Genomic DNA, 15,438 nt, shown 5'->3' on the forward strand with positions numbered 1-15,438 from the left:
TCATTTTCTTAGGAAATCCTGAAGAACTGACAGGACAATCACACACTGAAACCTACTGCATGCCCACAGGACGTAAATGGTAGGCACTGTACATTCTCCCCTCAATGCATTTGACCATACAATAGTTAAAAACTTTTCTGCACCCATACTCACCTTAGCAGAAAAATTGCAAAACAGAAATTCCAGGGGCTTCCCTGGTGGCGCAGTGGTTGAGAGTCCGCCTGCCGATGCAGGGGACGTGGGTTTGCGCCCCGGTCCGGGAGGATCCCACATGCTGCGGAGCAGCTGAGACCGTGAGCCATGGCCACTGAGCCTGCGCGTCTGGAGCCTGTGCTCCGCAACAGGAGAGGCCACAACAGTGAGAGGCCCGCGTACCGCAATAAAAAAACAAAACCAGAAATTCCAAAAGAACTGGCACTTAATTGATAGCAATAAGTCAATGAGAGAAGTGTGAAGTCTTGTTTGGATCAAAACTTTCTCAGGATCAGAGGCCCATACCACCCCCAACTAATCCAATACCGCTATATACTGAACAAAAACAAAACCAGAAGGACCCCACGCTCTCACTGCCAAGGGCCTGGCTTCAATCCCTGGTTGGGGAACTAAGATCCCGCAAGCCGCACAGCATGGCCAAACAAACAAACAAACAAAATGAAAGTCTGAGCAAGTTATTTCTTGGATGCCTACTGTTCCAAGCATCGTGTTTGCTGCTGAGAAAAAAGCTGGTGAACAAAACAGACGCACTTATTGTCTTTATGGATTTTACATCTAGAAGGGGAGAGAGCTAATGATCAAATAATCACCTAAATTGTGTCAAGTACTATAAAAGGAAAGCACTGGATATCCTGAGAGGTAGATCGGGGGCCCTGACTTACATAAGTCAGGAGGGTGAAGGTATCAGGGAACGTCTGAATATGCTGTTGCAAAGATCTCATTTTCCACAGCAGACTCAAAACCACACGGTCTGGGTGACCAGGGGGTGGAGGTCACTTGATTCATTATATGTTTTTGCAACAAGAACATTTTTTTTCTCTAGGCTGACAGGATACAGCATTCTTTGGAGAAAACAGAGTCCACAACGGGAGAGCAGAAGGAGGCGACTTACACCGGAAGTCATGGGGTAACTCAGTGAATTTCTGCCATTAGGCGGTAAGAGTTCTGTTTATGTCCTGGGGAAGGGACACTGGGAGACAGAGACAGAACCTCACCTGGAAGCCCCAGGGCTTAGGCAAATGCTTTCAGTCTTTAGCACAATAATCAGGAGCCCACATCCTGTTTTCACCCAGGCTCTGAACTCATGTGCAAAGCCAGACCAAGTCAGAATGTTCCTCTCAGCCCTGGGTCTCTGTACTAGGCTGGGGACTATTTTAGTAGCCCTTGATGCATCATAGGTCAACTACAAATGACATTATGCAAGAGGGCCCCAGCTCCAGGTGTCTGTGAAAGCCTCATAATCGGCAAAGGCTACTTTGCACTATGAATTTTCATGTGCAGAAAAAATATGAAAATCCCTTTCCCCATCTTATCAATAGAAGAACCTTACGTTAGAACTCAGGCTTCCTGATTTCTTGCCCAGAATTCTTCCCAGTCTTTGTATCTGTGGGTAGCAGAGGGAAAAAAAAATGTACTTTTTCCTTTTTCCAAATCTGAGGTTTGTAAAATATTATGTGCCTTGCTCAAATTGCAGTGTCACTTTATACAATATATTTGTATTATTAAAAACTGACCAAGTTAAATGACTGGTGAAATGTATGGAATGGCACCAAACAATTGCAGGGTGGGTTTAAATGCATTTCCAGCACCTGACGTCACAGAATCCCCCATGAGAGTCAGGAAAATGGTAAGGTTATATTTGCCATTACAAGAGTCGTCTTAAACATATGCAAAATGCATTTAACCTAATATAAGCTATAGGTGGAAAACTAGTTGAGACTACTGTTTCATGTAACTGCCCTTATTAAGTGCACTGAGAAGAAACGATATAGAATCACAAATTGCAGACCTGGAAACATCATCCAGCATAACCTCTTATCAGGTATTGAAATGCCTCTAATGATAAGGATCTCACTATGTAGTGATAAGGGTCTCACTACCTCTTAAGCAGTCCATTAAGCAGCTGTAATTTGCTTCAATCCAGAAGCGAAAAAAGAAAGAGAGAGAGAGAGAGAGGGAGGGAGGAAGGAAGGAAGGAAGGAAGAAAGGAAGAGAGAGAGAGGGAAAGAAAGAAAGAAAGAAAGAGAGAGAGAGAGAGAGAAAGAGAAAGAGAGAAAGAAAGGAAGGAATGAAGGAAGGAAGGAAGGAAGGAAAGAAAGGAAGAGAAAGGAAGGAAGGAAGGAAGGAAGGAAGGAAGGGAAAGAGGAAGGAAGATATAAAGAATCTCCAACCTACCTTCAATGTAAAGAATCGACAAGTTACCAAGAATACGATACAGCATTCTACAAGGATAGTCAAATAAATCATGTTAAATCAATGAAACACTGCCTTAAGGAGAAGCAGAGTCAAGGTAGATCTAATATACTAAGTCATTAGTTTAGCAAACATTTAATGAGTACTTACATACCTAGCACTGCTCTAGACATTGAGGATAAAGCAATGAATAAAAAACAGACTATGTTCTGGCAACTTATAGGAATAGCTTATACAAGAATATCTTATATAAGAATAAGTAATAACGATAGCAAGCACTTTTGGAGTGCAATGTGGCAGATTTTCTTCTAAACGTTTCATGTATGTTAATATGCTTGACCCTTATAATGACTCTATGTAGGAGGTACTTTTATTACCCCTGTTAAATTCCTATACATGTGAAGTCTAACAACTATCCTCCAAAGTCACATGGTAGCACATAATGGAGACATGTGCCACCAGGCAGCTTGGCTTCAAAGCCATCATGTTTGGTTGTCTTTTAGAAAACAGTGTGTCTGTTGGGAGCGAGAGCAGGGATGGTTTGTTAAATCACAGAGGAAATACTGATACTATGGGGTGGATCTCAACTTTAATTTTAGGGGGAGAATCTGTAGATGCCTCCTGGAATGAGTAACCCTAATCTGAGACCTGATAGTCCAATAGGAAATAGATAAAGTTTGCTGCAGGGAGAAGGAGTCCAGGGAAGTGATTCCAGCAAAGAGGACCTCAAGTGTCCAGACCCAGAGGAGTAAGACAACATGACGTGAGCCAGGAATGGAAGGATCACCATCCATCAGGATCCCCAATGGACAGGTCCTAGCTCAACGGTGACGCAATTGAGGTGAACTCATTTTTGTAATTACTGTTTTCACTTGGCTCACTCCTTCATTCATGAGTGAAGTAACTATGATGTGTCAGTCACTGCACAGCAGCTTATCCACAGTTCCTTGCCTCTAAGGTGCTCCTTGCTCTAGATGAGGTGATGGCATGGAGGACCAAGCCATGCTCAACTAAGAAACCTAAATGCTTTCAAGATGGAAGGCAATACTGTAAAGTGTCATTTCTTTCTAAATTAATCTATAATTAATATAGATGATTAATACTTGTCCCATCAAAACGTCAAAGGTATATTTTGAAACTTGAAAGAATGATTCTAAAGTTTATTTTGGGAAAAAAATGTGCAAAAATAACTAATAAATCCCTGGAAAACCAATACCAGCAATCTGCATTAGAGAACAACTACATAATAAAATGTATCATGAAGCCATAATAACTTTACACAGTGGTGCTGGTGCACGAATAGACACCTGGTCATCTCAGTACAGTCAGCCTGCACTTAAAGTGAAAGTTTAAAGGTCACTTAAAATCTCCAATGATACGTGAAAACAGAATGCCATGTTAACTTTCCTTTCTTTTTTTTTTTTTTTTGCGGTATGCGGGCCTCTCACTGCCGTGGCCTCTCCCGTTGCGGAGCACAGGCTCCGGACGCAAAGGCTCAGCGGCCATGGCTCACAGGTCTAGCCGCTCCACGGCATGTGGGATCTTCCCGGACTGGGGCACGAACCCGTGTCCCCTGCATTGGCAGGCGGACTCTCAACCACTGCGCCACCAGGGAAGCCCTTAACTTTCCTTTCTTTAATTGCTATTAAGACTGAACATTTTTCAGATGTTTATTGGCCATTTGTATTTTTCTCTTTGTGAATGGCCTTAACATTTCCCTGTATAGACATTTCTTGACTTATGATGGGGCTACATTCCAATAAACCCACCCTGAGTCGAAAATATCATTAAGTTGAAAATGCATTTAATATATCTAACCTACCAAACATCATAGCTTAGTCTAGCCTACCTTCATTTTTTGGAATTTTATTTTATATTTTTTAATACAGCAGGTTCTTATTAGTTACCTATTTTATACATATTAGTATATTTATGTCAATCCCAATCTCCCAATTCATCCCACCACCACCACCCACCGCTTTCCCCCCCTTGGTGTCCATACATTTGTTCTCTACGTCTGTGTCTCTATTTCTGCCTTGCAAACCGGTTCATCTGTACCATTTTTCTAGATTGCACATATATGCATTAATATACAATATTTGTTTTTCTCTTTCTGACTTACTTCACTCTGTAGGACAGTCTCTAGATTCATCCATGTCTCTACAAATGACCCAATTCCGTTCCTTTTTAATGGCTGAGTAATATTCCATTGTATATATGTACCATGTCTTCTTTATCCATTCGTCTGTCGTTGGGCACTTAGGTTGCTTCCATGACCTGGCTATTGTAAATAGTGCTGCAATGAACGCTGGGGTGCATGTGTCCTTTTGAATTATGGTTTTCTCTGGGTATATGCCCAGTAGTGGGATTGCTGGGTCATATGGTAATTCTATTTTTAGTTTTCTAAGGACCCTCCATACCATTCTCCATAGTGGCTGTATCAACTTACATTCCCACCAACAGTGCAAGAGGGTTCCCTTTTCTCCACACTCTCTCCAGAATTTGTTGTTTGTAGATTTTCTAATGATGGCCATTCTGACCAGTGTGAGGTGATACCTCATTGTAGTTTTGATTTGCATTTCTCTAATAGTGATGTTGAACAGCTTTTCATGTGCCTCTTGGCCATCTGTATGTCTTCTTTGGAAAAATGTCTGTTTAGGTCTTCTGCCTATTTTTGGATTGGGTTGTTTGTTTTTTTAATATTGAGCTGCATGATCTGTTTATATATTTTGGAGATTAATCCTTTGTCCATTGATTCGTTTGCAAATATTTTCTCCCATTCTGAGGGTTGTCTTTTTGTCTTGTTTATAGTTTTCTTTGCTGTGCAAAAGATTTTAAGTTTCATTAGAACCCATTTGTTTATTTGTTTTTATTTCCATTACTTTAGGAGGAGGGTCAGAAAAGATCTTGCTGTGATTTATGTCAAAGAATGTTCTTCCTATGTTTTCCTCTAAGAGTTTTATGGTGTCTGATCTTACATTTAGGTCTTTAATCCATTTTGAGTTTATTTTTGTGTATGGTGTTAGGAAGCGTCCTAATTTCATTGTTTTACGTGTACCTGTCCAGGTTTCCTAGCACCACTTACTGAAGAGACTGTCTTTTCTCTGTACATCCTTGCCTCCTTTGTCATAGATTGGTTGACCATAGGTGCATAGATTTATCTCTGGGCTTTCTATCCTGTTCCATTGATCTACATTTCTGTTTTGGTACCAGTACCATATTGTCTTTATTACTGTAGCTTTGTAGTATAGTCTGAAGTCAGGGAGTCTGATTCCTCCAGCTCCGTTTTTTTCCCTAAAGATTGCTTTGGCTATTCGGGGTCTTTTGTATGTCCATACAAATTTTTTAAGATTTTTTATTCTAGTTCTGTAAAAAATGCCATTGGTAATTTGATAGGGATTGCATTGAATCTACAGATTGCTTTGGGTAGTATGGTCATTTTCACAATATTGAGTCTTCCAATCTAAGAACCTGGTATATCTCTCCATCTGTTTACATCATCTTTCATTTCTTTCATCAGTGTCATTGTTTTCTGAGTACAGGTCTTTTACCTCCTTACGTAGGTTTATTCCTAGGTATTTTATTCTTTTTGTTGCAATGGTGAATGGGATTGTTTCCTTAATTTCTCTTTCTGATCTTTCGTTCTTAGTGTATAGGAAAGCAAGAGATTTCTGTGCATTAATTTTGTATCCTGCAACTTTACCAAATTCATTGCTTAGCTCTAGCAGTTTCTGGTGGCATCTTTAAGATTCCCTATGTATACTACCATGTCACCTGCAAACAATGACAGCTGTACTTCTTTTCCAATTTATATTCCTTTTATTTCTTTTTCCTCTCGTATTGCTGTGGCTAGGACTTCCAAAACTATTCCAAAACGATGTTGAATAATACTGGCAAGAGTGGACATCCTTGGCTTGTTCCTTATCTTAGAGGAAATGCTTTCAGTTTTTCACCATTGAGAATGATGAGATGAGAATGATGAGAATGATGGGTTTGTCGTACATGGGCTTTATTATGTTGAGGTAGGTTCCCTCTATGTTCACTTTCTGGAGAGTTTTTATCATAAATGGGTGTTGAATTTTGTCAAAAGCTTTTTCTGCCTCCATTGAGATGATCATATGGTTTTTATTCTTCAATTTGTTAACATGGTGTATCACATTGACTGATTTGTGTATTTTGAAGAATCCTTGCATCCCTGCGGTAAATCCCACTTGATCATGGTGTATGATCCTCTTAATGTGTTGCTGGATTCTGTTTGCTAGTATTTTGTTGCAGATTTTTGCATCTATATTCATCAGTGATATCGGTCTGTAATTTTCCTTTTTTTTGTAATATCTTTGTCTGGTTTGGGTATCAGGGTGATATGGTGGGCTCATAGAATGAGTTTGGGAGTGTTCCTTCCTCTGCAATTTTTCAGAAGAGTTTGAGAAGGATGGGTGTTAGTTCTCCTCTAAATGTTTGACAGAATTCACCACTGAAGCCATCTGGTCCTGGACTGTTTGTTGGAAGATTTTCAATTTCATTCCTTGTGATTGGTCTGTTCATATTTTCTATTTCTTCCTGGTTCAGTCTTGGAAAGTTATACCTTTCTAAGAATTTTTCCGTTTCTTCCAGTTGGCCATTTTATTGGCATAGAGTTGCCTGTAGTAGTCTCTTATGATGCTTTATATTTCTGAGGTCTCCATTGTAACGTCTTCTTTTTCATTTCTAATTTTATTGATTTCAGTTCTCTCCCTCTTTTTCTTGTTGACTCTGACTAAAAGTTTATCAATTTTGTTTATCTTCTCAAAGAACCAGCTTTTAGTTTTATTGATTTTTGCTATTGTTTTGTTTCTATTTCATTTATTTCTGCTCTGATCTTTATGATTTCTTTCCTTCTACTAACTTTGGGTTTCGTTTGTTCTTCTTTCTCTAGTTCCTTTAGGTGTAAGGTTAGAATGTTTATTTGAGATTTTTCTCCTTTCTTGAGGTAGGCTTGTATTGCTATAAACTTCCCTCTTAGAACTGCTTTTGCTGCATCCCATAGGTTTTGGATCATCGTGTTTTCACTGTCATTTGTCTCTAGGTATTTTTGATTTCCTCTTTGATTTCTTCAGTGATATCTTGGTTATTTAGTAACATATTGTTTAGCCTCCATGTGTTTGTGTTTTTCACATTTTTTCCCTGGAATTGATTTCTAATCTCATAGTGTTGTGGTCGGAAAAGATGTTTGATACAATTTCAATTTTCTTAAATTTACCAAGGCTTGATTTGTGACCCAAGATGTGATCTATCCTCGAGAATGTTCCATGTGCACTCGAGGATAAAGTGTAATCTGCTGTTGGGATGGAACGATCTATAAATATCAATTAAATCTATCTGTTCTATTGTCCCATTTAAAGCTTGTGTTTCCTTATTAATTTTCTGTCTGTATGATCTGTCCATTGGTTTAAGTGGGGTGTTAAAGTCCCCCCTATTATTGTGTTCCTGTTGATTTCCTCTTTTAGAGCTGTTAGCAGTTGCCTTATGTATTGTGGTGCTCCTATGTTGGGTGCATATATATTTATAATTGTTATAACTTCTTCTTGGATTGATCCCTTAATCATTATGTAGTGTCCTTCCTTGTCTCTTGTAACATTATTTATTTTAAAGTCTATTCTGTCTGATATGAGAACTGCTACTCCAGCTTCCTTCTGATTTCCATTTGCATGGAATATCATTTTCCATCCCCTCACTTTCAGTCTGTATGTGTCCCTAGGTCTGAACCGGGTCTCTTGTAGACAGCATATATATGGGTCTTGTTTTTCTATCCATTCAGTGAGCCTGTGTCTTTTGGTTGGAGCATTTAATCCATTCACGTTTAAGGTAATTACCGATATGTACGTTCCTATTACCCTTTTCTTAATTTTGGGGGGTTTGTTTTTGTAGGTCCTTTTCTTCTCTTGTGTTTCCCACTTAGAGAAGTTCCTTTAGCATTTGTTGTAGACCTGGTTTGGTGGTGCTGAATTCTCTTAGCTTTTGCTTGTCTGTAAAGTTTTTGATTTCTCCACCAAATCTGAATGAGATCCTTGCTGGGTAGAGTAATTTTGGTTGTAGGTTCTTCCCTTACATCACTTTAAATATATGGTGCCACTCCCTTCTGGCTTGTAGAGTTTCCGCTGAGAAATCAGCTGTTAACCTTATGCGAGTTCCCTTGTATGTTATTTGTCATTTTCCCCATGTTGCTTTTGATAATTTTTGTCTTTAAATTTTGTCAATTTGACTACCATGTGTCTCAGTGCGTTTCTCCTTGAGTTTATCCTGCCTGGGACTCTCTGTGCTTCCTGGACTTAGGTGGCTATTTCCTTTCCCACGTTAGGAAAGTTTTTGACGATCTCTTCAAATATTTTCTCAGGTCCTTTCTCTCTCTCCTCCTTCTGGGACCCCTATAATGCAAATATTGTTGCGTTTAATGTTGTCCTAGATTTCTCTTAGGCTGTCTTCATTTCTTTTCATTCTTTTCTCTTTATTTTGTTCTGCAGCAGTGAACTCCACCATTCTGTCTTCAAGGTCACTTCTCCATTCTTCTGTCTCAGTTTTTCTGCTATTGATTCCTTCTAGTGTATTTTCATTTCAGCTATTGTTCATCTCTGTTTGTTCTTTACTTCTTCTAGGTGTTTATTCTTTAATTCTTTAGGTCTTTGTTAAACATTTCTTGCATCTTCTCGATCTTTGCCTCCACTCTTTTTCTGAGGTCCCAGGTCATCGTCACTATCCTTATTCTGAATTCTTTTTCTGGAAGGTTGCTTATCTCCGCTTCATTTAGTTGTTTTTCTGGGGTCTTATCTTGTTCCTTCATCTGGTGCATAGTCCTCTGCCTTTTCATTTTGTCTATCTTTCTATGAATGTGGAATTCGTTCCACAGGCTGCAGAATTGTAGTTCTTCTTGCTTCTGCTGTCTGCGCTCTGGTGAATGAGGCTATCTAAGAGGCTTGTGCAAGTTTCCTGATGGGAGTGTCTGGTGGTGAGTAGAACTGGGTGCTGCTCTGGTGGGCAGAGCTCAGTAAAACTTTAATCCACTTGTCTGCTGATGGGTGGGGCTAGGTTCCCTCCCTGTTGGTTGTTTGGCCTGAGGCGACCCAGCACTGGAGCCTACCCGGCTTTTTGGTGGGGCTAATGGCAGACTCTGGGAGGGCTCACACCAAGGAGCACTTCCCAGAACTTCTGCTGCCAGTGTCCTTGTCCCCACGTGAGCCACAGCCACCCCCCCCCCGCCTCTTCAGGAGACCCTCCAACACTAGCAGGTAGGTGTGGTTCAGTCTCCTATGGGGTCACTACTCCTTCCTCTGGGTCCCCATTGCACACCCTACTTTGTGTGTGCCCTCCAAGAGTGGAGTCTCTGTTTCCCCTAGGCCTAGTCCTGCAATCAAATCCCTCTAGCCTTCGAAGTCTGATTCTCTAGGAATTCCTCCTCCCATTGCTGGACCCCCAGGTTGGGAAGCGTGACGTGGGGCTCAGTGGATGGATTTCTGTGGTAAAAGTGTTCTCCAGTTTGTGAGTCACCCACCCAGCAGTTACAGGATATGATGTTATTGTGATTTCGCCGCCCCCACACTGTCTCATTGTGGCTTCTCCTTTGTCTTTGGATGTGGGGTATCTTTTTTGGTGAGTTCCAGCATCCTCCTGTCGATGATCGTTCAGCAGTTAGTTGTGACTCCAACGCTCTTGCAAGAGGGAGTGAGTGCACGTCCTTCTACTCTGCCATCTTGAACCATTTTAGTCTAGCCTATCTTGAATGTGCTCAGAACACTTACATTAGCCAACAGTTGGGCAAAATCATCTAACACAAAACTTAGTTTATAATCAAGTACTGAATATCTCATATAATTGGTTGAATACTGTACTGAAACCGAAAAACAGAATGACTGTCTGGGTATGGGGTGATTCGGTGGTTTACCCTCAGGATCGCCCAGCTGGTTGGTAGCTGCCCATCATCACAAGAGAGGATGGTCCTGCGTATCACTCACCCAGGAAAAGATCAAACTTCCAAAATCAAAGTATGATTTGTAGTAAATTCGTATTGCTTTCACACCATGGTAATGTCAGAAAATCATAAGCCAAAACACCATAAGTTGGGGAATGTCTTATTTCTATTATTTGGGTTTTTTTCATGGATTTAAGATCTTTATGTTTCAAGAACATTAAGTTTTGGTAGCATTTACTTGTTGCCAATGAACCCCTGGATTCATCTTAATTTGTTGACATACTTGCAGATTTACCCTCTACATACAGCTACCTACAGCCTTGATACACACATGTATATGTCAGTCTACACTATAATTCTTTCTCTCTCCACAATTATAACATAGAAGATGAGGTAACTGAACCTGTCAGAATGTTATCATGGCATACTTCTTGGGACCCTACATGAACCAAGTCATAACCTTCAGGAGTGATTTCTCTGCACCATAGCATTCTTTTTAGAAAATCCCATACTACCTGAAAAAGACTTCAGAACTACAACACTTGAAAAAAGATGTGTGTCCATTTGAAGAAAATTTTCCTGATACAAAAATATTTGCAGCTATATTTCCCCCTTTTCTGACAATCTTTCCTTGGCTATTTAAAAGGTAAACAGCATGCTTTATTTCTCCCCAAAGATTATTTCCATATAGATTCAGTGATAGCTTAGAGGGGACATGTAACTAAGTGGGTAGCCTGACTCCCCACACGCCGAGTATCTGAATAAAGAAGTCTCCCAGCTATGTATTCATTCATAACACTAAATCCAATGTCTATAACTCTCCCTCCCTGGGACTTGATTGACTTCTCTCCTCAAAGCTTCTTCCATGACTGGGTACCCAGCAGAACCCTGGGTTACACCATGCAGTATATTTATCTAATGAAATATGAGCTCTGGATACAGTGAGCCATGCTTTGCCACAGACACCCCATCCATCTGCTGAAAATAATCAATCTCGGAAAATAAAAGTCCTGGGAAAGTTAAAATTGGGTACATGCTGAGGATTAACAAGGGGTTCAAGGGCAGAACTGTAGTTATTTTATTGACTTGGAATCAGTGCCTGGGGAAGGGACTGGTCTAAAAAATGCATTTGTCATGTAAAAGCCGGGTTTGCCTACAGGCAACCACACAGGTTACTCAGAGTTGCCTCTCGGATGGAAATCACACAGTTGTCGTGGCAGCTGATCATTCCAATTTCCGGACAGACTGATGCTCCTGGTTGGTCGGCTTAGTTACAGAACCTTCATGCCGTCCCACGGCCCCACCCTTAACCTTTGCCGAAAATAGTGTTAATAACAACTACCATAAGAATGGAAATAGCACATAACATTCATTGAGTGCCTATGACGTGCCAGGAACATTTATAAAGATGCTTCCGATTCAAAACTCTCATGTAGTCCTCCTAAAAACCCTCTGAAGTAGTTATTATTACTCCTGGTTTATGGATCTGCACATAAACTGAGAAGATATGAACTCAGTGAACTCTGCGACTGCAAACCCAGCCACTCTGAGTGCAGCAGCACACTGGTAGAAAGTTAGGAAAGACTGGGTATTTGTCCCTGTGCAGTCCATTTTTCTTACTGGAAAAACACAGGATATCCCTCAGCTTTAATAATGCTGATCTCAGATTGATAGGCTAGTAGCTAACCAGGATGGGAAGAAAGGTTTTCCATGGCAGCATCTGGAGTGGGGAGGATGACAATTCTAAGGTGGCTTCCACATGTTATGAAGCTCAGGAAAGGAAAGCACACAGCCATGCCCATCTCTACTTTGGGCTAGGCTGGCTGCAGGCAATTGCCTTTCTACCCTTGTTCCTGGGAAGAACTGCCCGAGCCACTGCGCACTCCCAACACTTCCTAATTTAGCTCTAAACATATTTATTCCTGAAGAAAAGAATCAAGTTCAGATGGGAAAGTATGCAAAAAAAAGAAAAAAAGAATGAGAAGCACTTGAAGTGAAAAGGGAGAAAAAGTTAATGTTGCAATGGGCTCCCTAAATCTCACCCTGGATGAGAATGTAAGCTAGTCTAGGACTTCCCTGGCGGCACAGTGGTTGGGAGTCCGCCTGCCGATGCAGGGGACGTGGGTTCGTGCCCCGGTCCGGGAAAATCCCACATGCCGTGGAGCGGCTGGGCCCGTGAGCCATGGCCACTGAGCCTGCGCGTCCGGAGCCTGTGCTCCGCGACAGGAGAGGCCACAACAAGTGAGAGGTCCACGTACCGCAAAAATAAAAAATAAAAAAAAGAATGTAAGCTAGTCTAGAGTTAGCTACACATAAGTATGAATGCAGACTCTGTAATTTGGACAAAATAACTTTTCTCTTTATCTGTAAAATTGCATTAAGACTAGAACTTACTGGGTCAGGTTGTTGCCTGGATTTAATGAGTTAAAACACATGAAAGAGCTTGGCATGTAAAAAGGACTCAACATAGGACAGCTGTTACTGTCATCCTCAACATCATCATCATCACCATCACCAACACCACCATGTTCCTTCAGTTCCCCTTCTAGCATCTGTGATGCTCCCTGCATCCCTACCCTCTCCCCACATCACAGTCTCACACCCTTTTATTTATGCAGAAATGGCAGTTGGGCTTATGATAAATAGGAGAGAATCGGCTTTCCTCTTTGCTTTCAGATATGGCCAATAACAAGTGATCGTATTTTCACCACTTCCTTATCTGAAGTAGAAGCAGAAAGAATGGAATCCTGAAGAACTAGCTATTCTCAACCCCATTTTTTTCCCTTAATTAAAAACCATGAACAGCTCCTAACATTGCATGTCAGCCACACACATCCAGGTGTCTGATATTTATGCTGAGGGACCATCTCCTAGAAAGGACTTTTTTTCTCTCTATAAAGGTTGCCACCTTCAACGGGCTTTTACTAGTTTCCCATACTTTTCCTTAAAACCGATAGATCAAATTGTTGAAGAAAATTTGGAGGAAAAATGTAGTCTGGCAAAATGCAGTTCTTAAGAACCAGAGCTGGAAGTCAAGATGTTTGGCTTGGAATAACAGGGAGGGACTTACACAGAAGCAAAGTGGGTGGGGGTGGGGCGGGCACTAGCTGAAGAGAGGTTACAGGACAGAGCAGGGAAAAGGGTCCTGATTCCCTGAAAGCCTGGCTGAGTTTCTAGATGTTTCCCATCCTGCTCTAGGTAGGTACTCCACTAGAATACGAACCTCATTACTCTCTTACAAATCCAGAAGCATAGCCTCCTGATCACATGTGTACAAACTGGAGCGTCACCTCCAAAGCCTTCATACATCCAAACATTGTCTTTAGAAATGGGGTCTACAGAGAGAGACCGAGTAAGCCAGTGCAAATAAAAATTTCAGAAACACAATCCAAATAAAATAAACCCCAGGGTTTTCCTCCGCTGACCTTGAATCACAAATTATATTTCTTATCCCACACAGACAGACTTTTCCTGCACAGTCCCAGAGATGAAGCCCAAGTGTCAGCTTCAATATTAGAACTTAATTCTACATTTCCTTCGGCGGATCACTAATTCCAAGGTTCAGCATGCCTGAATGTTCTGTGGTTGAGTAGATTTTAGTGGTCTTTAAGAGATTACCTCAAATGCAAAAGCCTCTCAAAACAAGACCAGAAAGATTTTGAAAGAAAAGAAAAACACTTCCAACTGCTTTATAATTTCGCTTTCAAGAATTTAAATTTACTTAAAGCCATATTTTTGAATCTAAGTTGTGCCAGGTTTCAGGCATGGGAGATGTCCTATTCTCGGTTTGCAGACAATGTGTGATCGACCAAGTATTTATCGAGTGTTTCAGTCATGCACAGCAGTATGCAAAGGCACGCAGAGATCTTAATAAAGAGGAGACCGCTCTCTGCCCTCCGGGAACTTACAGTTTAATTGCAAGCCCTTTGCTTTATGTGTTGTCGTTATTGTTTTAGCTCCTCTGTACATACAGTTGTTGGACATACACATCATCGAAGACTGTCTTATTTCAACTCATTCAGTTTGGGAGAATGACTTCCATCACTGACCATTCGGACCTCCTCTGTGCATGACAGCGCTTTAACCTGAAGTTGGTGAAATACATTTCGTTTCAGAAAGCGAGGGGTGCAGATGCATACATAGAGGGGACACGAATGGAGTCAAAATCAAGGCGCAAGAGCTAAGGAGGACTGGGGCAAATGAGGTCTGAATGGAGGTGACGGGCAGGCAGTCGCGTGGAGAAGAGAGGCAAGAGCATCCATTCCAGGTGAAGAAAGTAGCAGATGAGAAGCGCAGGGGTGAAGAGCCAGGTGTGCGCCGCGGCCGGGGAGCCCAGGGGACTGGCTGCTCTCTTTGCTTTGGCGGACTCGGCGTCGTGTGGAGACGCATTCAAATTGAACTTTAAAGTGTAGGAAACAGAAAGTGTTTTGTCCCCTTCAGAGAGTGTCCCATTTTCCACTCAGGCCCAATTTGCGTGCCACAGTCCTGAGTCTGCGATCTTCCTCTCAATGGACGCTTATGTTCTCGCCAGGAAGGGCAGCCCTTGCTAAATGTTATGGTTTGGAATGATCCTTCACAAGGATGGAAAACCGAGTTAATTCAATTAAGGCCCGGGGTCCTGGGCTTTGAACCAGCCACAGTCTCAATTTTATGAGAGGATGAAAAGTTAATTATTTGCCGAGTTGGAGCGAAGTCCACTTTGAAAATCCCTTTCCAAAAGAGTCATTTCCACGTCAGCTTCCCTGTGGAAAATCAAGGCAGGTTGAACCAGGGTCATAAGGAGACCTCGGGAGCTGGGTGCTCAGGTGGGGGTCCCAGGCTCTCCCACCCCCTGCCTTGCCTCTCTGCAGCCCATATTCAGAGGGCTGAATGCATCTGGAAAGTGACCGAAGTTTATGTTCACTCCCACAAGCCACTTTGAAAAATAGAAAACAAAATCCAAGTCGAATTCAGAAAGTCAAGTTTTTAAGGTGCTTTTATTTAGGGCAAGGTCTTAATAATTCATTTGATGGGGTTTTCCTTTTGTACGAACTGGCAGCTTCGCTGCTGTTTTTAGTGTTATTATTTTATTTAACTTTAAGTGTTTAACT

Source organism: Orcinus orca, chromosome 19 (genome assembly GCF_937001465.1).
Source record: "Orcinus orca chromosome 19, mOrcOrc1.1, whole genome shotgun sequence".
NCBI classification, from domain to species: Eukaryota; Metazoa; Chordata; class Mammalia; order Artiodactyla; family Delphinidae; genus Orcinus; species Orcinus orca.